Source organism: Lithobates pipiens, unplaced genomic scaffold (assembly GCF_037356315.1).
Source record: "Lithobates pipiens isolate NorthernLeopardFrog02 unplaced genomic scaffold, aLitPip1_a1.2 Scaffold_19, whole genome shotgun sequence".
In the NCBI taxonomy this organism is placed as follows: domain Eukaryota; kingdom Metazoa; phylum Chordata; class Amphibia; order Anura; family Ranidae; genus Lithobates; species Lithobates pipiens.
In genome coordinates, this window is record NW_027507764.1 from 595,771,902 (window position 1) to 595,795,826 (window position 23,925).

The window sequence follows — 23,925 nt, forward strand, 5'->3', positions numbered from 1 at the left end:
TCTCGCCGCCCTCCCCGAGAAATGTTTAACTTAGACGCTGATCCCTGCGGATTAGGAAGGTGATTACACGTTGGAGTCTGTCAGTATTTTACTGATACGATATGTGATAAACCAAACTCCACTTGTATGGATGCCATTAGGAGGGTAATAAGGGTTATGGGGATGATAATGGCTCACAATGACACTTAATCAGTAACTGTTTTTTATAAAGCAATAAATTCAGAGTGCAGAAGATAGTGCCGCATATTCCCCGCAGAGCGATGGGAAGAGGCACTCCGGCTGCCGACACTCTCCTGGACCGCCGACCCCATTCAGGTAATTCTTTGGCAAGTGACATGAAGTGGAAAGTAGAAGCTTCTAGGTGGCAGCGTCCTGGACATTGGCCGCCATACTTGGGGCGGGTCATAGACCAGCGATACGAGAACTCCAATCACTGCGTAAAGTGTGGGAGGCTTAGGAAACAAGACAGAGAAAGCAATGGACTGGCTTCTTAAGGCCCAACTCCAACCTCAAGGTTTAGAACAGGCTGGAAGAAGGACTGGAGCTTCGTTGGGTTCCCATGGAGCCGGGAGGTTCCCCAAACTTTCTAAGCGAAGGGCTAGTTTACTGTTCTTCAGGGTTTGGGGCAGGCATGTACTGGCCATAGGGACTATAGGGAGTTTCCCGGTGGGCCGATGGCTCAGTGGGCCGGTTTCAGTGACAGCCAGTGGCATCGCTGGGGGGGACTTTTGGGGCTATAGCCCCGAATCTGGGGCCCATAGCCCCGAGTCAGTCCAGGAGTCCCGACCACAGGGTCCTGGCCCACTACCAGCCCTCTTTCTGGTGACCCTGATGTAAGGAGGGACTCTCTGGGGACCCTGATGTAACTTGGAGGCTCTCTGGAGACCCTGATGTAAGAGAGAGGCTCTCTGTGGACCCGGATGTAAGGGGTTGGCTCTCTAGGGACCCTGATGTAAGGCGGATGATCTCTAGGGACTCTGATGTAAGAGGGGCTCTCTGGGGACCCTGATGTAAGGGGAAGGCTATATGGGGACCCTGATGTAAGGGGAGGCTCTCTGGGGACCCTGATGTAAGGGGAAGGCTATATGGGGACCCTGATGTAAGGGGAGGCTCTCTGGGGATCCTGATGTAAGTGGGGGGTTCTCTGGGGACCCAGATGTAAAGGGGGCTCTCTAGGGGCCTTTTTGCGCAATTGCGTACAGTTTATATACTGTTTTTTGCGTGTTTGCAAAATTAAAGTGGGCCGGTCTGGGTGAAGTCCAGCGCCAAATTTTTGTCCCAGTCCAGCCTTGGTTTGGGGGAGGGGGTGGACCATGGGAGTAGAAAATGCCTCGTGAATTAGTGCCCCATCATTGGATTAATTGGGAGGAAATGTGCCCCATTGTCTGCATCCATTGCAGAATAGTGGCCCCATTGATGGTGTCAGCAGGGGGAATGGTGCCCCACCATTGGGGCCAGTTGGTGGAATAGTGCCCCAAGGGCCCGATCAGGCCAAGCAAAAGGCCACATCCGGGCCCCCAAGCTGCAGTTTGGAGACCAATTCCAAAGAGGAAATGTTTGCCTGACACTCGTCAGCTGGACAGGAAGTGAGGGGAAATCTCCCCCTCAGGGGCAGCAGCAGAATGATTATTAAATCTTCTTCATTTTGTTGTAAACTGTGTTATTTTTTCCCCCTCAGCGTTCCCTTTTAAGGGAATTTCTTAGAGTACTGAAGTTCCAAAAGAGGCCCCACCCCTTTTCTGCTCCAACCAAAAATTCTGGCTGGACTTGGGCCTTAATTTTACCTAAATATTCAACCATTCTACAAGCTGGTTGCAGGGTGTTCCCGACAATGTAGAATGAGCAGTCCTTTCACAGTGCCCAAAGGTAAACCCCCCCAGTCTGGACATAACACAGTGGTGTACCCCTCCTGCTATTGGCAGAACAGTAATGCGCAAGAACTGTGGGGAGAGAGGGTTTAGGGCCAGGACACCCTTTAGCAGTTGTAATGTCAATTAACAGAGTCCGAAACTTCTACAGGTAGACAGCCACGCAGGGAAAGGCACCCAGTAAGGCGCCACATCTGCATGTGTAGGTGCGCTGTCTCCAATGGCAACTGTCTTATAACAAACTTCTCTACTTCCTCTACAGCCACTTCTTGTAGATCTTCACTCCACTGATCTCCCCGTCTCTCCTCACTAGACTTGCTGATCCACTGCCACCGGATCTCCTGAGTTCACCCAACCTTCCCACCGAGTGTCTTCCTCAAGTGTCACCCCACTGGTCTGCTCAGTCCCTGGCTCGGCACACAAGGCTGCTCTGCAAGCCTCACCCACTGGTCTGCTCTGTCCCTGACTCAGCACACAAGGCTGCTCTGCAAGCCTCACCCCACTGGTCTGCTCGGTCCCTGGCTCGGCACACAAGGCTGCTCTGCAAGCCTCACCCAGTGGTCTGCTCTGTCCCTGGCTCGGCACACAAGGCTGCTCTGCAAGCCTCACCCCACTGGTCTGCTCGGTCCCTGGCTCGGCACACAAGGCTGCTCTGCAAGCCTCACCCCAGTGGTCTGCTCAGTCCCTGGCTCGGCACCACATAAGGCTGCTCTGCAAGCCTCACCCCAGTGGTCTGCTCTGTCCCTGGCTTGGCACACAAGGCTGCTCTGCAAGCCTCACCCCACTGGTCTGCTCGGTTTCTGGCACGGCACACAAGGCTGCTCTGCAAGCCTCACCCCACTGGTCTGCTTGGTCCCTGGCTCGGCACACAAGACTTCTCTGCAAGCCTCACCCCACTGGTCTGCTCGGTCCCGGGCTCGGCACACAAGGCTGCTCTGCAAGCCTCACCCCAGTGGTCTGCTCGGTCCCTGGCTCGGCACACAAGGCTGCTCTGCAAGCCTCACCCACTGGTCTGCTCTGTCCCTGACTCAGCACACAAGGCTGCTCTGCAAGCCTCACCCCACTGGTCTGCTCGGTCCCTGGCTCGGCACACAAGGCTGCTCTGCAAGCCTCACCCAGTGGTCTGCTCTGTCCCTGGCTCGGCACACAAGGCTGCTCTGCAAGCCTCACCCCACTGGTCTGCTCGGTCCCTGGCTCGGCACACAAGGCTGCTCTGCAAGCCTCACCCCAGTGGTCTGCTCAGTCCCTGGCTCGGCACCACATAAGGCTGCTCTGCAAGCCTCACCCCAGTGGTCTGCTCTGTCCCTGGCTTGGCACACAAGGCTGCTCTGCAAGCCTCACCCCACTGGTCTGCTCGGTTTCTGGCACGGCACACAAGGCTGCTCTGCAAGCCTCACCCCACTGGTCTGCTTGGTCCCTGGCTCGGCACACAAGACTTCTCTGCAAGCCTCACCCCACTGGTCTGCTCGGTCCCTGGCTCGGCACACAAGGCTGCTCTGCAAGCCTCACCCCAGTGGTCTGCTCGGTCCCTGGCTCGGCACACAAGGCTGTTCTGCAAGCCTCACCCCAGTGGTCTGCTCTGTCCCTGGCTCAGCACACAAGTCTGCTCTGCAAGTCTCACCCCATTGGTCTGCTCATTCCCTGACTCAGCACACAAGGCTGCTCTGCAAGCCTCACCCCACTGGTCTGCTCAGTCCCTGGCTCGGCACATAAGGCTGCTCTGCAAGCCTCACCCCAGTGGTCTGCTCGGTCCCTGGCTTGGCACACAAGGCTGCTCTGCAAGCCTCACCCACTGGTCTGCTCTGTCCCTGGCTCGGCACACAAGGCTGTTCTGCAAGCCTCACCCCACTGGTCTGCTCTGTCCCTGGCTTGGCACACAAGGCTGCTCTGCAAGCCTCACCCCCCTGGTCTGCTCGGTTTCTGGCTCAGCACACAAGGCTGCTCTGCAAGCCTCACCCCACTGGTCTGCTCTGTCCCTGGCTTGGCACACAAGGCTGCTCTGCAAGCCTCACCCACTGGTCTGCTCTGTCCCTGGCTCGGCACACAAGGCTGTTCTGCAAGCCTCACCCCACTGGTCTGCTCAGTCCCTGGCTCGGCACATAAGGCTGCTCTGCAAGCCTCACCCCAGTGGTCTGCTCGGTCCCTGGCTTGGCACACAAGGCTGCTCTGCAAGCCTCACCCACTGGTCTGCTCTGTCCCTGGCTCGGCACACAAGGCTGTTCTGCCAGGCTCACCCCACTGGTTTGCTCTGTCCCTGGCTTGGCACACAAGGCTGCTCTGCAAGCCTCACCCCACTGGTCTGCTCGGTTTCTGGCTCGGCACACAAGGCTGCTCTGCAAGCCTCACCCCACTGGTCTGCTCATTCCCTGACTCAGCACACAAGGCTGCTCTGTAAGCCTCACCCCAGTGGTCTGCTCAGTCCCTGGCTCGGCACCACATAAGGCTGCTCTGCAAGCCTCACCCCAGTGGTCTGCTCTGTCCCTGGCTTGGCACACAAGGCTGCTCTGCAAGCCTCACCCCACTGGTCTGCTCGGTTTCTGGCACGGCACACAAGGCTGCTCTGCAAGCCTCACCCCACTGGTCTGCTCGGTCCCTGGCTCGGCACACAAGACTTCTCTGCAAGCCTCACCCCACTGGTCTGCTCGGTCCCTGGCTCGGCACACAAGGCTGCTCTGCAAGCCTCACCCCAGTGGTCTGCTCGGTCCCTGGCTTGGCACACAAGGCTGTTCTGCAAGCCTCACCCCAGTGGTCTGCTCTGTCCTTGGCTCGGCACACAAGGCTGCTCTGCAAGCCTCACCCCAGTGGTCTGCTCGGTCCCTGGCTCGGCACACAAGGCTGTTCTGCAAGCCTCACCCCAGTGGTCTGCTCTGTCCCTGGCTCAGCACACAAGTCTGCTCTGCAAGTCTCACCCCATTGGTCTGCTCATTCCCTGACTCAGCACACAAGGCTGCTCTGCAAGCCTCACCCCACTGGTCTGCTCAGTCCCTGGCTCGGCACATAAGGCTGCTCTACAAGCCTCACCCCAGTGGTCTGCTCGGTCCCTGGCTTGGCACACAAGGCTGCTCTGCAAGCCTCACCCACTGGTCTGCTCTGTCCCTGGCTCGGCACACAAGGCTGTTCTGCAAGCCTCACCCTTCTGGTCTGCTCTGTCCCTGGCTTGGCACACAAGGCTGCTCTGCAAGCCTCACCCCCCTGGTCTGCTCGGTTTCTGGCTCAGCACACAAGGCTGCTCTGCAAGCCTCACCCCACTGGTCTGCTCTGTCCCTGGCTTGGCACACAAGGCTGCTCTGCAAGCCTCACCCACTGGTCTGCTCTGTCCCTGGCTCGGCACACAAGGCTGTTCTGCAAGCCTCACCCCACTGGTCTGCTCAGTCCCTGGCTCGGCACATAAGGCTGCTCTGCAAGCCTCACCCCAGTGGTCTGCTCGGTCCCTGGCTTGGCACACAAGGCTGCTCTGCAAGCCTCACCCACTGGTCTGCTCTGTCCCTGGCTCAGCACACAAGGCTGTTCTGCCAGGCTCACCCCACTGGTTTGCTCTGTCCCTGGCTTGGCACACAAGGCTGCTCTGCAAGCCTCACCCCACTGGTCTGCTCGGTTTCTGGCTCGGCACACAAGGCTGCTCTGCAAGCCTCACCCCACTGGTCTGCTCATTCCCTGACTCAGCACACAAGGCTGCTCTGTAAGCCTCACCTCAGTGGTCTGCTCAGTCCCTGGCTCGGCACCACATAAGGCTGCTCTGCAAGCCTCACCCCAGTGGTCTGCTCTGTCCCTGGCTTGGCACACAAGGCTGCTCTGCAAGCCTCACCCCACTGGTCTGCTCGGTTTCTGGCACGGCACACAAGGCTGCTCTGCAAGCCTCACCCCACTGGTCTGCTCGGTCCCTGGCTCGGCACACAAGACTTCTCTGCAAGCCTCACCCCACTGGTCTGCTCGGTCCCTGGCTCGACACACAAGGCTGCTCTGCAAGCCTCACCCCAGTGGTCTGCTCGGTCCCTGGCTTGGCACACAAGGCTGTTCTGCAAGCCTCACCCCAGTGGTCTGCTCTGTCCCTGGCTCAGCACACAAGTCTGCTCTGCAAGTCTCACCCCATTGGTCTGCTCATTCCCTGACTCAGCACACAAGGCTGCTCTGCAAGCCTCACCCCACTGGTCTGCTCAGTCCCTGGCTCGGCACATAAGTCTGCTCTGCAAGCCTCACCCCAGTGGTCTGCTCGGTCCCTGGCTTGGCACACAAGGCTGCTCTGCAAGCCTCACCCACTGGTCTGCTCTGTCCCTGGCTCGGCACACAAGGCGGTTCTGCAAGCCTCACCCCACTGGTCTGCTCTGTCCCTGGCTTGGCACACAAGGCTGCTCTGCAAGCCTCACCCCCCTGGTCTGCTCAGTTTCTGGCTCAGCACACAAGGCTGCTCTGCAAGCCTCACCCCACTGGTCTGCTCTGTCCCTGGCTTGGCACACAAGGCTGCTCTGCAAGCCTCACCCACGGGTCTGCTCTGTCCCTGGCTCGGCACACAAGGCTGTTCTGCAAGCCTCACCCCACTGGTCTGCTCTGTCCCTGGCTTGGCACACAAGGCTGCTCTGCAAGCCTCACCCACGGGTCTGCTCTGTCCCTGGCTCGGCACACAAGGCTGCTCTGCAAGCCTCACCCCACTGGTCTGCTCGGTCCCTGGTTTGGCACACAAGGCTGCTCTGCAAGCCTTACCCCACTGGTCTGCTCTGTCCCTGGCTCAGCACACAAGGCTGCTCTGCAAGCCTCACCCCACTGGTCTGCTCAGTCCCTGGCTCGGCACATAAGGCTGCTCTGCAAGCCTCACCCCAGTGATCTGCTCTGTCCCTGGCTTGGCACACAAGGCTGCTCAGCAAGCCTCACCCCACTGGTCTGCTCGGTTTCTGGCTCGGCACACAAGGCTGCTCTGCAAGCCTCACCCCACTGGTCTGCTCGGTTTCTGTCTCGGCACACAAGGCTGCTCTGCAAGCCTCACCCCACTGGTCTGCTCGGTCCCTGGCTCGGCACACAAGGCTGCTCTGCAAGCCTCACCCCACTGGTCTGCTCGGTCCCTGGCTTGGCACACAAGGCTGCTCTGCAAGCCTCACCCCACTGGTCTGCTTTGTTTCTGGCTCGGCACACAAGGCTGCTCTGCAAGCCTCACCCCACTGGTCTGCTTTGTTTCTGGCTCGGCACACAAGGCTGCTCTGCAAGCCTCACCCCATTGGTCTGCTCAGTCCCTGGCTCGGCACACAAGACTGCTCTGCAAGCCTCACCCCAGTGGTCTGCTCTGTCCCTGGTTTGGCACACAAGGTTGCTCTGCAAGCCTCACCCCACTGGTCTGCTCGGTTTCTGGCTCGGCACACAAGGCTGCTCTGCAAGCCTCACCCCACTGGTCTGCACGGTCCCTGGCTCGGCACACAAGGCTGCTCTGCAAGCCACACCCCACTGGTCTGCTCAGTCCCTGGCTCGGCACATAAGGCTGCTCTGCAAGCCTCACCCCAGTGGTCTGCTCGGTCCCTGGCTTGGCACACAAGGCTGCTCTGCAAGCCTCACCCACTGGTCTGCTCTGTCCCTGGCTCGGCACACAAGGCTGTTCTGCAAGCCTCACCCCACTGGTCTGCTCTGTCCCTGGCTTGGCACACAAGGCTGCTCTGCAAGCCTCACCCCACTGGTCTGCTCGGTTTCTGGCTCAGCACACAAGGCTCCTCTGCAAGCCTCACCCCACTGGTCTGCTCTGTCCCTGGCTCAGCACACAAGGCTGCTCTGCAAGCCTCACCCCACTGGTCTGCTCTGTCCCTGGCTCAGCACACAAGGCTGCTCTGCAAGCCTCACCCCAGTGGTCTGCTCATTCCCTGACTCAGCACACAAGGCTGCTCTGCAAGCCTCACCCCACTGGTCTGCTCGGTTTCTGGCTCGGCACACAAGGCTGCTCTGCAAGCCTCACCCCACTGGTCTGCTCGGTCCCTGGCTCGGCACACAAGGCTGCTCTGCAAGCCTCACCCCACTGGTCTGCTCGGTCCCTGGCTCGGCACACGAGGCTGCTCTGCAAGCCTCACCCCAGTGGTCTGCTCGGTTTCTGGCTCGGCACACAAGGCTGCTCTGCAAGCCTCACCCCACTGGTCTGCTCAGTCCCTGGCTCGGCACACAAGGCTGCTCTGCAAGCCTCACCCCAGTGGTCTGCTCTGTCCCTGGTTTGGCACACAAGGCTGCTCTGCAAGCCTCACCCCACTGGTCTGCTCGGTTTCTGGCTCGGCACACAAGGCTGCTCTGCAAGCCTCACCCCACTGGTCTGCTCGGTCCCTGGCTCGGCACACAAGGCTGCTCTGCAAGCCTCACCCCACTGGTCTGCTCGGTCCCTGGTTTGGCACACAAGGCTGCTCTGCAAGCCTTACCCCAGTAGTCTGCTCTGTCCCTGGCTCAGCACACAAGGCTGCTCTGCAAGCCTCACCCCACTGGTCTGCTCAGTCCCTGGCTCGGCACATAAGGCTGCTCTGCAAGCCTCACCCCAGTGGTCTGCTCTGTCCCTGGCTCGGCACACAAGGCTGCTCTGCAAGCCTCACCCCACTGGTCTGCTCGGTTTCTGGCTCGGCACACAAGGCTGCTCTGCAAGCCTCACCCCACTGGTCTGCTCGGTTTCTGGCTCGGCACACAAGGCTGCTCTGCAAGCCTCACCCCACTGGTCTGCTCTGTCCCTGGCTCGGCACACAAGGCTGCTCTGCAAGCCTCACCCCACTGGTCTGCTCGGTCCCTGGCTCGGCACACAAGGCTGCTCTGCAAGCCTCACCCCACTGGTCTGCTTTGTTTCTGGCTCGGCACACAAGGCTGCTCTGCAAGCCTCACCCCACTGGTCTGCTTTGTTTCTGGCTCGGCACACAAGGCTGCTCTGCAAGCCTCACCCCATTGGTCTGCTCAGTCCCTGGCTCGGCACACAAGACTGCTCTGCAAGCCTCACCCCAGTGGTCTGCTCTGTCCCTGGTTTGGCACACAAGGTTGCTCCGCAAGCCTCACCCCACTGGTCTGCTCGGTTTCTGGCTCGGCACACAAGGCTGCTCTGCAAGCCTCACCCCACTGGTCTGCTCGGTCCCTGGCTCGGCACACAAGGCTGCTCTGCAAGCCACACCCCACTGGTCTGCTCAGTCCCTGGCTCGGCACATAAGGCTGCTCTGCAAGCCTCACCCCAGTGGTCTGCTCGGTCCCTGGCTTGGCACACAAGGCTGCTCTGCAAGCCTCACCCCACTGGTCTGCTCTGTCCCTGGCTCGGCACACAAGGCTGTTCTGCGAGCCTCACCCCACTGGTCTGCTCTGTCCCTGGCTTGGCAAACAAGGCTGCTCTGCAAGCCTCACCCCACTGGTCTGCTCGCTTTCTGGCTCAGCACACAAGGCTGCTCTGCAAGCCTCACCCCACTGGTCTGCTCTGTCCCTGGCTCGGCACACAAGGCTGCTCTGCAAGCCTCACCCCACTGGTCTGCTCGGTTTCTGGCTCAGCACACAAGGCTCCTCTGCAAGCCTCACCCCACTGGTCTGCTCTGTCCCTGGCTCAGCACACAAGGCTGCTCTGCAAGCCTCACCCCACTGGTCTGCTCTGTCCCTGGCTCAGCACACAAGGCTGCTCTGCAAGCCTCACCCCAGTGGTCTGCTCATTCCCTGACTCAGCACACAAGGCTGCTCTGCAAGCCTCACCCCACTGGTCTGCTCGGTTTCTGGCTCGGCACACAATGCTGCTCTGCAAGCCTCACCCCACTGGTCTGCTCGGTCCCTGGCTCGGCACACAAGGCTGCTCTGCAAGCCTCACCCCACTGGTCTGCTCGGTCCCTGGCTCGGCACACGAGGTTGCTCTGCAAGCCTCACCCCAGTGGTCTGCTCGGTTTCTGGCTCGGCACACAAGGCTGCTCTGCAAGCCTCACCCCACTGGTCTGCTCAGTCCCTGGCTCGGCACACAAGGCTGCTCTGCAAGCCTCACCCCAGTGGTCTGCTCTGTCCCTGGTTTGGCACACAAGGCTGCTCTGCAAGCCTCACCCCACTGGTCTGCTCGGTTTCTGGCTCGGCACACAAGGCTGCTCTGCAAGCCTCACCCCACTGGTCTGCTCGGTCCCTGGCTCGGCACACAAGGCTGCTCTGCAAGCCTCACCCCACTGGTCTGCTCGGTCCCTGGTTTGGCACACAAGGCTGCTCTGCAAGCCTTACCCCAGTGGTCTGCTCTGTCCCTGGCTCAGCACACAAGGCTGCTCTGCAAGCCTCACCCCACTGGTCTGCTCAGTCCCTGGCTCGGCACATAAGGCTGCTCTGCAAGCCTCACCCCAGTGGTCTGCTCTGTCCCTGGCTCGGCACACAAGGCTGCTCTGCAAGCCTCACCCCACTGGTCTGCTCGGTTTCTGGCTCGGCACACAAGGCTGCTCTGCAAGCCTCACCCCACTGGTCTGCTCGGTTTCTGGCTCGGCACACAAGGCTGCTCTGCAAGCCTCACCCCACTGGTCTGCTCTGTCCCTGGCTCGGCACACAAGGCTGCTCTGCAAGCCTCACCCCACTGGTCTGCTCGGTCCCTGGCTCGGCACACAAGGCTGCTCTGCAAGCCTCACCCCACTGGTCTGCTTTGTTTCTGGCTCGGCACACAAGGCTGCTCTGCAAGCCTCACCCCATTGGTCTGCTCAGTCCCTGGCTTGGCACACAAGACTGCTCTGCAAGCCTCACCCCAGTGGTCTGCTCTGTCCCTGGTTTGGCACACAAGGTTGCTCTGCAAGCCTCACCCCACTGGTCTGCTCGGTCCCTGGCTCGGCACACAAGGCTGCTCTGCAAGCCTCACCCCAGTGGTCTGCTCGGTCCCTGGCTTGGCACACAAGGCTGCTCTGCAAGCCTCACCCCACTGGTCTGCTCGGTCCCTGGCTTGGCACACAAGGCTGCTCTGCAAGCCTCACCCCAGTGGTCTGCTCTGTCCCTGGCTCAGCACACAAGTCTGCTCTGCAAGCCTCACCCCACTGGTGTGCTCTGTCCCTGGCTCGGCACACAAGGCTGCTCTGCAAGCCTCACCCCACTGGTCTGCTCGGTCCCTGGCTCGGCACACAAGGCTACTCTGCAAGCCTCACCCCACTGGTCTGCTCGGTCCCTGGCTTGGCACACAAGGCTGCTCTGCAAGCCTCACCCCACTGGTCTGCTCGGTCCCTGGCTTGGCACACAAGGCTGCTCTGCAAGCCTCACCCCAGTGGTCTGCTCTGTCCCTGGCTCAGCACACAAGTCTGCTCTGCAAGCCTCACCCCACTGGTGTGCTCTGTCCCTGGCTCGGCACACAAGGCTGCTCTGCAAGCCTCACCCCACTGGTCTGCTCGGTCCCTGGCTCGGCACACAAGGCTACTCTGCAAGCCTCACCCCACTGGTCTGCTCGGTCCCTGGCTTGGCACACAAGGCTGCTCTGCAAGCCTCACCCCACTGGTCTGCTCGGTTTGGCAGAACTGTCACTTATGGTTGGACTTCAAGCTGCAATCCCAACCCTGTGCTGCCCTCTTACTTCTGGATGGGCCCTCAGACATCCTAGCAGCCAGATGCGCCTGGGATTGGCCCACACTCCGGCCTAGCAGCCTAGCATCAGGTTGCTACATCCCCCTCGCCTACACACGAGGGTGCTACATCCCCCCCGCCTACACATCAGGGTGCTACATCCTCCCCCTGCCTACACATCAGGGTGCTACATCCTCCCCCTGCCTACACATCAGGGTTCTACATCCTCCCCCCGCCTACACATCAGGGTGCTACATCCCCCCCGCCTACACACGAGGGTGCTACATCCTCCCCCTGCCTACACATCAGGGTGCTACATCCCCCCCGCCTACACATCAGGGTGCTACATCCTCCCCCCGCCTACACATCAGGGTGCTACATCCCCCCCGCCTACACATCAGGGTGCTACATCCCCCCCGCCTACACACGAAGGTGCTACATCCTACCCCTGCCTACACATCAGGGTGCTACATCCCCCCCGCCTACACACGAGGGTGCTACATCCTCCCCCTGCCTACGCATCAGGGTGCTACATCCCCCCCGCCTACACATCAGAGTGCTACATCCCCCCCGCCTACACATCAGGGTGCTAAACCCCCCCGCCTACACACATGGGTGCTACATCCTCCCCCTGCCTACACATCAGGGTGCTACATCCCCCCCGCCTACACATCAGGGTGCTACATCCCCCCCGCCTACACATCAGGGTGCTACATCCCCCCCGCCTACACATCAGGGTGCTACATCCCCCCCCGCCTACACATCAGGGTGCTACATCCTCCCCCGCCTACACATCAGGGTGCTACATCCCCCCCGCCTACACATCAGGGTGCTACATCCCCCCCGCCTACACATCAGGGTGCTACATCCCCCCCGCCTACACATCAGGGTGCTACATCCCCACCCGCCTACACATCAGGGTGCTACACCCCCCCCGCCTACACATCAGGGTGCTACATCCCCCCCGCCTACACATCAGGGTGCTACACAGGTACATAGCGAAAGGTTCATTTGTGATTCATTGTTTCTATGAGGCTCCACAATCAATAAGGGATATATTGTCTTCTGAAGGATTGGGGTATATAAATGGAATGTATACTGTGACTGCTGCACCCCATTACACAGGATGTGGCCCCAAGTCTGATGGACGCTGCGGCCTTTGGGCCCCGGGGTTCCCGGCCCGGTGTCCTTCTCACATTGTCATCTCTTTCTAGAACATATTTCTAATATTCTAAGCAAACGTTCCTTATGGAGGATGGGAAACTCGACCCCCACCCCCCACATTTATACCCACAGCACTGGCACAGAGCCAACCAAACTGTCTGGATGTGTGCCCAGAATGAAGGTGTGCGGAGTGTCCTCTGCCCCCCGACACCCACCAGCCTGTCACCATCCCCCGCCCCCTTCTTCATAAAAAGTTATCACTGCAATGCTGATAAGAGAGACCACAGGAGCCGCATCTGCAGAAAGGTGATTATTACCCCCGCTCCGCACAATCTGCCCTGCCGCCTATATACCCCCAACACTCTGCTATCTGCCCCACTGCCTCTCACCTGTCCATCTACCCCTCACCTGTGCTTCTCCCCCACTACCCCTCACCTGTCCATCTACCCCTCACCTGTCCATCTACCCATCACCTGTCCTTCTCCCCCACTGCCCCTCACCCGTCCATCTACCCCACTGCCCCTCACCTGTCCATCTACCCATCACCTGTCCTTCTCCCCCACTGCCCCTCACCTGTCCATCTACCCCTCACCTGTCCATCTACCCATCACCTGTCCTTCTCCCCCACTGCCCCTCACCTGTCCATCTACCCCTCACCTGTCCATCTACCCATCACCTGTCCTTCTCCCCCACTGCCCCTCACCCGTCCATCTACCCCTCACCTGTCCATCCACCCCACTACACCTCACCTGTCCATCTACCCCACTGCCCCTCACCTGCCCATCTCCCCCACTGCCTCTCACCTCTCCATCTCCCCCACTGTCCCTCACCTGTCCATCCACCCCACTACACCTCACCTGTCCATCTACCCCACTGCCCCTCACCTGCCCATCTCCCCCACTGCCTCTCACCTGTCCATCTCCCCCACTGCCCCTCACCTGTCCATCTACCCCACTGCCCCTCACCTGTCCATCTCCCCCACTACCCCTCACCTGTCCATCTACCCCACTGCCCCTCACCTGCCCATCTCCCCCACTGCCTCTCACCTCTCCATCTCCCCCACTGTCCCTCACCTGTCCATCTCCCCCACTGCCCCTCACCTGTCCATCTACCCCACTGCCCCTCACCTGTCCATCTCCCCCACTGTCCCTCACCTGTCCATCTACCCCACTGCCCCTCACCTGTCCATCTCCCCAACTGCCTCTCACCTGTCCATCTCCCCCACTGCCCCTCACCTGTCCATCTACCCCACTGCCCCTCACCTGTCCATCTACCCCACTGCCCCTCACCTGTCCATCTACCCCACTGCCCTTCACCTGTCCATCTACCCCACTGCCATTCACCTGTTCATCTACCCCACTGCCCCTCACCTGTCCATGTACCCCACTGCCCTTCACCTGTCCATCTACCGCACTGCCCCTCACCTGTCCATCTACCCCACTGCCCCTCACCTGTCCATCTACCCCACTGCCCCTCACCTGTCCATCTCCACCACTACCCCTCACCTGTCCATCTACCCCACTACACCTCACCTGTCCATCTACCCCACTACCCCTCACCTGTCCATCTCCCCCCACTACTCCTCACCTGTCCATCTACCCCACTGCCCCTCACCTGTCCATCTACCCCACTACCCCTCACCTGTCCATCTTCCCCACTACCCCTCACCTGTCCATCTACCCCACTACCCCTAACCTGTCCATCTCCCCCACTACACCTCAACTGTCCATCTACCCTTCACCTGTCCATCTTCCCCACTACCCCTCACCTGTCCATCTACCCCACTGCCCCTCACCTGTCCATCTACCCCACTGTCCCTCACCTGTCCATCTACCCCACTGCCCTTCACCTGTCCATCTACCCCACTGCCCTTCACCTGTTCATCTACCCCACTGCCCCTCACCTGTCCATGTACCCCACTGCCCTTCACCTGTCCATCTACCGCACTGCCCCTCACCTGTCCATCTACCCCACTGCCCCTCACCTGTCCATCTACCCCACTGCCCCTCACCTGTCCATCTCCCCCACTACCCCTCACCTGTCCATCTACCCCACTGCCCCTCACCTGCCCATCTCCCCCACTGCCTCTCACCTCTCCATCTCCCCCACTGTCCCTCACCTGTCCATCTCCCCCACTGCCCCTCACCTGTCCATCTACCCCACTGCCCCTCACCTGTCCATCTCCCCCACTGTCCCTCACCTGTCCATCTACCCCACTGCCCCTCACCTGTCCATCTCCCCAACTGCCTCTCACCTGTCCATCTCCCCCACTGCCCCTCACCTGTCCATCTACCCCACTGCCCCTCACCTGTCCATCTACCCCACTGCCCCTCACCTGTCCATCTACCCCACTGCCCTTCACCTGTCCATCTACCCCACTGCCATTCACCTGTTCATCTACCCCACTGCCCCTCACCTGTCCATGTACCCCACTGCCCTTCACCTGTCCATCTACCGCACTGCCCCTCACCTGTCCATCTACCCCACTGCCCCTCACCTGTCCATCTACCCCACTGCCCCTCACCTGTCCATCTCCACCACTACCCCTCACCTGTCCATCTACCCCACTACCCCTCACCTGTCCATCTCCCCCCACTACTCCTCACCTGTCCATCTACCCCACTGCCCCTCACCTGTCCATCTACCCCACTACCCCTCACCTGTCCATCTTCCCCACTACCCCTCACCTGTCCATCTACCCCACTACCCCTAACCTGTCCATCTCCCCCACTACACCTCAACTGTCCATCTACCCTTCACCTGTCCATCTTCCCCACTACCCCTCACCTGTCCATCTACCCCACTGCCCCTCACCTGTCCATCTACCCCACTGCCCCTCACCTGTCCATCTACCCCACTGCCCTTCACCTGTCCATCTACCCCACTGCCCTTCACCTGTTCATCTACCCCACTGCCCCTCACCTGTCCATGTACCCCACTGCCCTTCACCTGTCCATCTACCGCACTGCCCCTCACCTGTCCATCTACCCCACTGCCCCTCACCTGTCCATCTACCCCACTGCCCCTCACCTGTCCATCTCCACCACTACTCCTCACCTGTCCATCTACCCCACTGCCCCTCACCTGTCCATCTACCCCACTACCCCTCACCTGTCCATCTTCCCCACTACCCCTCACCTGTCCATCTACCCCACTACCCCTAACCTGTCCACCTCCCCCACTACACCTCAACTGTACATCTACCCTTCACCTGTCCATCTTCCCCACTACCCCTCACCTGTCCATCTACCCCCATCTGTCCATCTCCCCCACTACCCCTCAACTGTCCATCTACCCCCCTACCCCTCACCGGTCCATCTCCCCACTACCCCTCACCTGTCCATCTACCCCACTACCCCTCACCTGTCCATCTACCCCACTACCCCTCACCTGTCCATCTACCCCACTACCCCTCACCTGTCCATCTTCCCCACTACCCCTCACCTGTCCATCTACCCCACTACACCTCACCTGTCCATCTACCCCACTACCCCTCACCTGTCCATCTACCCCCATCTGTCCATCTCCCCCACTACCCCTCAACTGTCCATCTACCCCCCTACCCCTCACCGGTCCATCTCCCCCACTACCCCTCACCTGTCCATCTACCCCACTACCCCTCACCTGTCCATCTTCCCCACTACCCCTCACCTGTCCATCTTCCCCACTACCCCTCAGCTATCCATATCCCCCACTACCCCTCACCTGTCCATCTACCCCACTGCCCCTCACCTGTCCATCTACCCTACTACACCTCACCTGTCCATCTACCCTACTACACCTCACCTGTCCATCTACCCCTCACCTGTCCATCTACCCCACTACCCCTCACCTGTCCATCTCCCCCACTACCCTTCACCTGTCCATCTCCCCCACTACACCTCACCTGTCCATCTCCCCCACTACCCCTCACCTGCCCATCTCCCTCACTACCCCTCACCTGTCCATGTCCCCCACTACCCCTCACCTATCTATCTAGCCCACTACCCCTCACCTATCCATCTACCCCACTACCCCTCACCTGTCCATCTCCCCCACTACACCTCACCTGTCCATCTCCCCCACTACCCCTCACCTGTCCATGTCCCCCACTACCCCTCACCTATCCATCTCCCCCACTACACCTCACCTGTCCATCTCCCCCACTACCCCTCACCTGCCCATCTCCCTCACTACCCCTCACCTGTCCATGTCCCCCACTACCCCTCACCTATCTATCTAGCCCACTACCCCTCACCTATCCATCTACCCCACTACCCCTCACCTGTCCATCTCCCCCACTACCCCTCACCTGTCCATCTCCCCCACTACACCTCACCTGTCCATCTCCCCCACTACCCCTCACCTGTCCATGTCCCCCACTACCCCTCACCTATCCATCTACCCCACTACCCCTCACCTATCCATCTACCCCACTACCCCTCACCTATCCATCTACCCCACTACACCTCACCTGTCCATCTACCCCACTGCCTCTCACCTGTCCATGTACCCCACTGCCCTTCACCTGTCCATTTACCCCACTGCCCCTCACCTGTCCATCTACCCCACTGCCCCTCACCTGTCCATCTACCCCACTGCCCCTCACCTGTCCATCTCCGCCACTACCCCTCACCTGTCCATCTACCCCACTGCCCCTCACCTGTCCATCTACCCCACTACCCCTCACCTGTCAATCTCCCCCACTACCCCTCACCTGTCCATCTACCCCACTGCCCCTCACCTGTCCATCTACCCCACTACCCCTCACCTGTCCATCTTCCCCACTACCCCTCACCTGTCCATCTACCCCACTACCCCTAACCTGTCCATCTCCCCCACTACCCCTCACCTGTCCATCTACCCCTCACCTGTCCATCTTCCCCACTACCCCTCACCTGTCCATCTCTCCCACTACACCTCACCTGTCCATCTCCCCCACTACCCCTCACCTTTCTATCTACCCCACTACCTCTCACCTGTCCATCTACCCCACTACCTCTCACCTGTCCATCTACCCCACTACCCCTCACCTGTCAATCTCCCCCACTACCCCTCACCTGTCCATCTACCCCACTGCCCCTCACCTGTCCATCTACCCCACTACCCCTCACCTGTCCATCTTCCCCACTACCCCTCACCTGTCCATCTACCCCACTACCCCTAACCTGTCCATCTCCCCCACTACCCCTCACCTGTCCATCTACCCCTCACCTGTCCATCTTCCCCACTACCCCTCACCTGTCCATCTCTCCCACTACACCTCACCTGTCCATCTCCCCCACTACCCCTCACCTTTCTATCTACCCCACTACCTCTCACCTGTCCATCTACCCCACTACCTCTCACCTGTCCATCTACCCCACTACCCTCACCCGTCCATCTTCCCCACTACACCTCACCCTTCCATCTACCCCACTACACCTCACCTGTCCATCTACCCAACTACCCCTCACCTGTCCATCTACCCAACTACCCCTCACCTGTCCATCTCCTTCACTACCCCTCACCTGTCCATCTACCCCGCTACCCCTCACCTGTCCATCTCCTTCACTACCCCTCACCTGTCCATCTACTCCGCTACCCCTCACCTGTCCATCTCCCCCCACTACCCCTCACCTGTCCATCTACCCCGCTACCCCTCACCTGTCCATCTACCCCGCTACACCTCACCTATCCATCTCCCCCACTACCCCTCACCTGTCCATCTACCCCACTACCCCTCACCTGTCCATCTACCCCACTACCCCTCACCTGTCCATCTACCCCACCACCCTTTACCTGTCCATCTCCCCCACTACCCTTCACCTGTCCATCTCCCCCATTACCCCTCACCTGTCCACCTGTCCATCTATCCCACTCCCCCTCATCTGTCCCTCTCCCCCACTACACCTCACCATCTCCCTCTCTACTCCTCACCTGTCCATCTACCCCACTACACCTCACCTGTCCATCTACCCCACTACACCTCACCTGTCCATCTACCCCACTCCCCCTCACCTTTCCATCTCCCGCACTACCCCTCACATGTCCATCTCCCCCACCCTACTCTTCACCTGTCCATGTCCCCCACTACCTCTCACCTGTCCATCTACACCACTACACCTCACCTGTCCATCTCCCTCTCTACCCCTCACCTTCCCATCTACCCCACTCCCCCTCACCTGTCCATCTACCCCACTACACCTCACCATCTCCCCCACTACCTCTCACCTGTCCATCTCCCACACTACCCCTAACCTGTCCATCTCCCCAACTACCTCTCACCTGTCCAGCTCCCCCACTACACCTCACCTGTCTATCTCCCCCAGTACACCTCAGTTGTCCATCCCCCCACTACCCCTCACCTGCCCATCTCCCCCACTACCCCTCACCTGTCCATCTCCCCTACTACACCTCACCTGTCCGTCTCCCCCACTCCCGCTCACCTGTTCATCTCCCTCACTACACCTCACCTGTCTATCCCCCCACTACACCTCACCTGTCCATCCCCCCACTACACCTCACCTGTCCATCTCCCCCACTACACCTCACCTGTCCACCCCCCACTACATCTCACCTGTCCATCTCCCCCACTACACCTCACCTGCCCATCCCTCCACTACACCTCACCTGTCCATCCCCCCCACTACCCCTCCCCTGTCTATCCACCCCACTACCCCTCACCTGTCCATCTCCCCCACTACCCCTCACCTGTCCCTCTCCCCCACTCTGCCTCACCTGTTCATCTCCCCCACTCCGCCTCACCTGTTCATCTCCCCCACTCTGCCTCACCTGTCCATCTCCCCCACTCCGCCTCACCTGTTCATCTCCCCCACTCTGCCTCACCTGTCCATCTCCCCCACTCCGCCTCACCTGTCCATCTCCCCCACTACCCCTCACCTGTCCATCTCCCCCACTACCCCTCACCTGTCCCCCTTCCCCGCTCCGCCTCACCTGTTCATCTCCCCTACTCCGCCTCACCTGTTCATCTCCCCCACTCTGCCTCACCTGTCCATCTCCCCCACTACCCCTCACCTGTTCATCTCCCCCACTCCGCCTCACCTGTTCATCTCCCCCACTCTGCCTCACCTGTCCATCTCCCCCACTCCGCCTCACCTGTCCATCTCCCCCACTACCCCTCACCTGTCCATCTCCCCCACTACCCCTCACCTGTCCCCCTTCCCCGCTCCGCCTCACCTGTTCATCTCCCCTACTCCGCCTCACCTGTTCATCTCCCCTACTCCGCCTCACCTGTCCATCTCCCCCACTCCGCCTCACCTGTCCATCTCCCCCACTTCCCCTCACCTGTCCATCTCCCCCTCACCTGTCCATCTCCCCCACTACCCCTCACCCGTCCATCTCCCTCACTACACCTCACCTGCCCATCCCCCCACTACCCTTCCCCTGTCAATCTATCCCAGTACACCTCACCTGTCCATCTACCCCACTCCCCCTCACCTGTTAATCTCCCCCACTACCCCTCACTTGTTCATCTCCCACTACCCCTCACCTGTTCATCTCCCACTACCCCTCACCTGTCCATCTCCCCCACTATACCTGTCCATCTCCCCCACTACCCTTCACCTGTCCATCTTCCCCACTCCCGCTAACCTTTCCATCTCCCCCACTACACCTCACCTGTCCATTTCCCCCACTCCCCCTCACCTGTCCATCTCCTCCACTACCCCTCACCTGTCCATCTCCCCCACTACACCTCACCTGTCCATCTACCCCACTCCCCCTCACATGTCCATCTCCCCCACTACCACTCACCTGTCCATCTCCCCCACTACACCTCACCTGTCCATCTTCCCCACTACCCCTCACCTGTCCACCCCCCACTACCCCTCCCCTGTCCATCTCCCCCACTCCCCCTCTACCCCTCACCTGTCTATCTCCCACATGCCCTCACCATGCACCCTCCTCATAACCTCGTTATGGCCATTCTCGCCAAATGCGAGTGGCGCGTCATGGCCAATAATTCATTGCGGTATCGCAATGCATTGCTGGATGATGATTGGCCAAGCATGCACTATGACCCGCATGCTTGGCCAATAACAGCGCTGTCTGTCTAGCGAGCTGTAATTGGCCAAAGCCAGGGTGGCTTTGGCCAATTATGGCTCAGGGGGTTTAGTACACGCCCCACACTATATAAGGCCACCTGGAAGTCGGCCTATATATATATATATATATATATGCATCCTAGGTGTTGTGTATATATATATATATATATATCTATATATATATATATATATATATATATATATATATATATATATATATATATATATATATACACGGTATTCAGTTTAGCTAGATTTGTTCCTGTGTACTGTGTCCTTTGCACAGTGTTCTGCTGATACTATCCGCAGGCAGCTGTAGTAATAACAGTTGGTGTATTGTGTAACTTCACAGTGTGCACCTAAAGCTACCCCAATTGCTGGTGTTCTGCTGATCCTATCCGCAGGCAGCTGCAGTAATTACAGTTGGTGTACTGTGTACTCCGCACAGTGTGCACCTAAAGCTACCAAATTGCTGGTGTTCTTCTGATCCTATACCATAGGCAGGCAGCTGCAATAATTATAGTTGGTGTACTGTGTACTCTGCACAGTGTGCACTTAAAGCTACCCCTACTGCTGATGTTCTTCTGATCCTATACCACAGACAGCTGCAGTAATTACAGTTGGTGTACTGTGTACTCTGCACAGTGTGCACCTAAAGCTACCCCAATTGCTGGTTTTCTTCTGATGCTATACCACAGGCAGACAGCTGCAGTAATTACAGTTGGTATACTGTGTACTCTGCACAGTGTGCACTTAAAGCTACCCCAATTGCTGGTGTTCTTCTGATCCTACACCACAGGCAGCTGCAGTAATTACAGTTGGTGTACTGTGTACTCTGCACAGTGTGCACATAAAGCTGCCCCAATTGCTGGTGTTCTTCTGATCCTACACCACAGGCAGCTGCAGTAATTACAGTTGGTGTACTGTGTACTCTGCACAGTGTGCACATAAAGCTGCCCCAATTTCTGGTGTTTTCATACTAATAATACTACAGGCAGGCAGTTGATTCTGCTAGCTACAGTATAATCAGTATATATGTCCTAGCTTTGTGCAGCTACATCTCCCTGCATGCCATTAGTATGTCTGGAAGGCCAACAAGGAGAGGCAGACAGTCACTAACAAATAAATTAAGGCAAGAAGGATCTGTGCCTAGGGGCAACAGTGCTGGTAGTGGACATGGTGCATCCTCATCAGCAGGTGGCCATGGGACACGCTTGTCCTTTTTTTCGGCAGCTGGCCGCGTTGAGCCGCAACATGCCGAAGACTTAGTAGAGTGGATGACCAAGCTGTCCTCATCATTCTCATCCTCTCTCACCCAGGCTTAGGGTACTTTGGCAAAGCAGCTGCCAATGCGGCCTCTTCCCTCGGCTCAATGGCATCATCAGTGACTCCTTCCCTAGACCCATCATGTCCTCCTGAGGAGTCCCCCGAACAGTGTTGGGTACATGCTCCAGGAGGATGCTCAGCGTTATGAAGGTTCCGATGATGATACTCAGCTAGAGGAAGGCAGTAATGTGAGCCCAGAGAGAGGGGACGCTCAAGAAGGACAGCAATCTGGCAGGTATGTTCCACTAGCTGCAGCATACTGCCAGGTTTGCTCCAGCGATGAGGAGGGAGGGGATGATGAGGTCACTGACTCCACGTGGGTGCCTGATAGGAGAGAGGAGGAGGAGTCACATCTCCAACGAGGCAGGATGCCCTCCAGGGGCCAGATTAAGGGCAGCATACCGACTGCATCACACCGAAGAGCTCCGCATGTGCAGGGTGCTGCTGCCTCTGCTCGTTATTCCAAAAGTTCTTTGGTGTGGGCCTTTTTTGAGACGAGTGCATCAGATCGCACCGCTGCTATTTGCAACATATGTCTCAAGTATATCTCACATGGCCAAAACATCAGCCGCCTGGGACCACATGCTTGACCAGACATATGTCGACCTGCCATGCAGTTCGTTGGCAAGCGTACCTCAAAGACCCACACCAAAGAACAAAGCGGACCTCTCCTTGCTCCTCAACAGCTGGGATCTCCAACCTCCCTATACCTTCAGTCCTCTCTGAAACCTGCACTGAGAGGAATGAAGGTGTAGAATTAGGTGTGCCACAGCCAAGTACTTGCGAACAATCTGCTATCGGTACACCGACGTCCGATTGTAGCAGGCAAATTTCTCTGCCCCAGCTGCTGCACCACCGAAAGAAGTTCACTCCCAGCCATACCACATGCCCAGCGGTTGAATGCTAGCTTGGCTAAATTGCTAGCACTTCAACTGCTGCCTTTTCAGTTGGTAGACTCGGCCCCCTTCCATGAGTTTGTGGAATGTGCGGTTCCTCAGTGGCAGGTTCCCAAATGCCACTTTTACGCACGGAAGGCGATTCCGGCTCTCTACTGGCATGTGGAAGGCAATGTCCTTGCCTCGCTGGACAGGGCGGTCAGCGGTAAGGTGCATATTACCGCTGACTCATGGTCCAGCAGGCATGGACAAGGACGTTACCTGTCTTTCACGGCGTATTGGGTGACCCTGCTGGCAGCTGGGAAGGATGCAGGACAAGGTGCAGTAGTAAAATTATAAAAAATCTGCGCTTGGTAAAAAATTAAATAAAAAAATTAGAAAACAGCAGCTGAACACAATAACCAGGATACTGGGCACAACAAAATAGAAAAAAAATAAAAGTGCAGCGCTTACCACTAAGTGAATTCTCATATGACCAAGTATAAATTGATAAACTTTCGTGAAGAACCAAAAACATAAAGATTTAAATATTAGTGAATCCAAATGTAGTGAAAACTCAATAGTGAAAAGTTTTTTCAAAAAAATAAAATTAAGTTGTCAAATAAAAAACACCAATCATCTAAAACTCAAATGTCCAGTACATTTAGAAATGTGAAAAAAATCTCAAAAATGTATAATAATGCTACACAGTGTAGGTAGTGTCCTATATAAATGAACAAAAAAAATGTAGTTAATCTTGTTTGTTCAGAAAATAGTGCTTGACCACGTTGACCCTTCACAGCTACGAATCTGTAAGAAATGGAGGCTTACCAGATCACCAGTCGATATACACAAATACGAATACCCAAACGATTCGAAACGGACAGCCGGAAAACGACCCAGTCTCTCGGACATTCCACAGTCACCGAATCGGCTCGAGTCCTCTCACAAGACGATCTGCACGGCCGCGTGGGAATTTCGATGTAGGAAGCCGAAAGACAGCCCACACCTTCGAGTGTCTCGTAGTTCCCAAGTCCGTTACGGTCCTTTCAGAAGTCTCGGAATATCGTGTCACCATAAAAACAAAAATAAAAGTGCGCCCAATCGTGTAATAAAGTTTAAACACGTAAAGTTTATTATTCAACCGAATAATGTTAAGCGCTACAAATGACTCCACCGAGCCATACAAAAGTA

The 23,925-nt window shown here is 58.0% G+C and overlaps 1 protein-coding gene across 2 annotated transcripts in view; it reads left to right on the forward strand.

The window, feature by feature from the left end:
- The first annotated feature begins 213 nt into the window (after positions 1-213).
- The window catches only part of AOC1 (amine oxidase copper containing 1), a 35,885-nt gene continuing 12,173 nt past the window's right edge, over positions 214-23,925 (forward strand). Inside the window, exon 1 of one of the 2 annotated variants that reach the window (XM_077493651.1) lies at positions 214-315. The gene's annotated coding sequence lies outside the window, so the exon portion shown is untranslated. Of the gene's footprint in view, positions 316-12,772; positions 12,813-23,925 lie in introns of those variants that run through there. The other variant, XM_077493652.1, reaches the window with a different exon arrangement.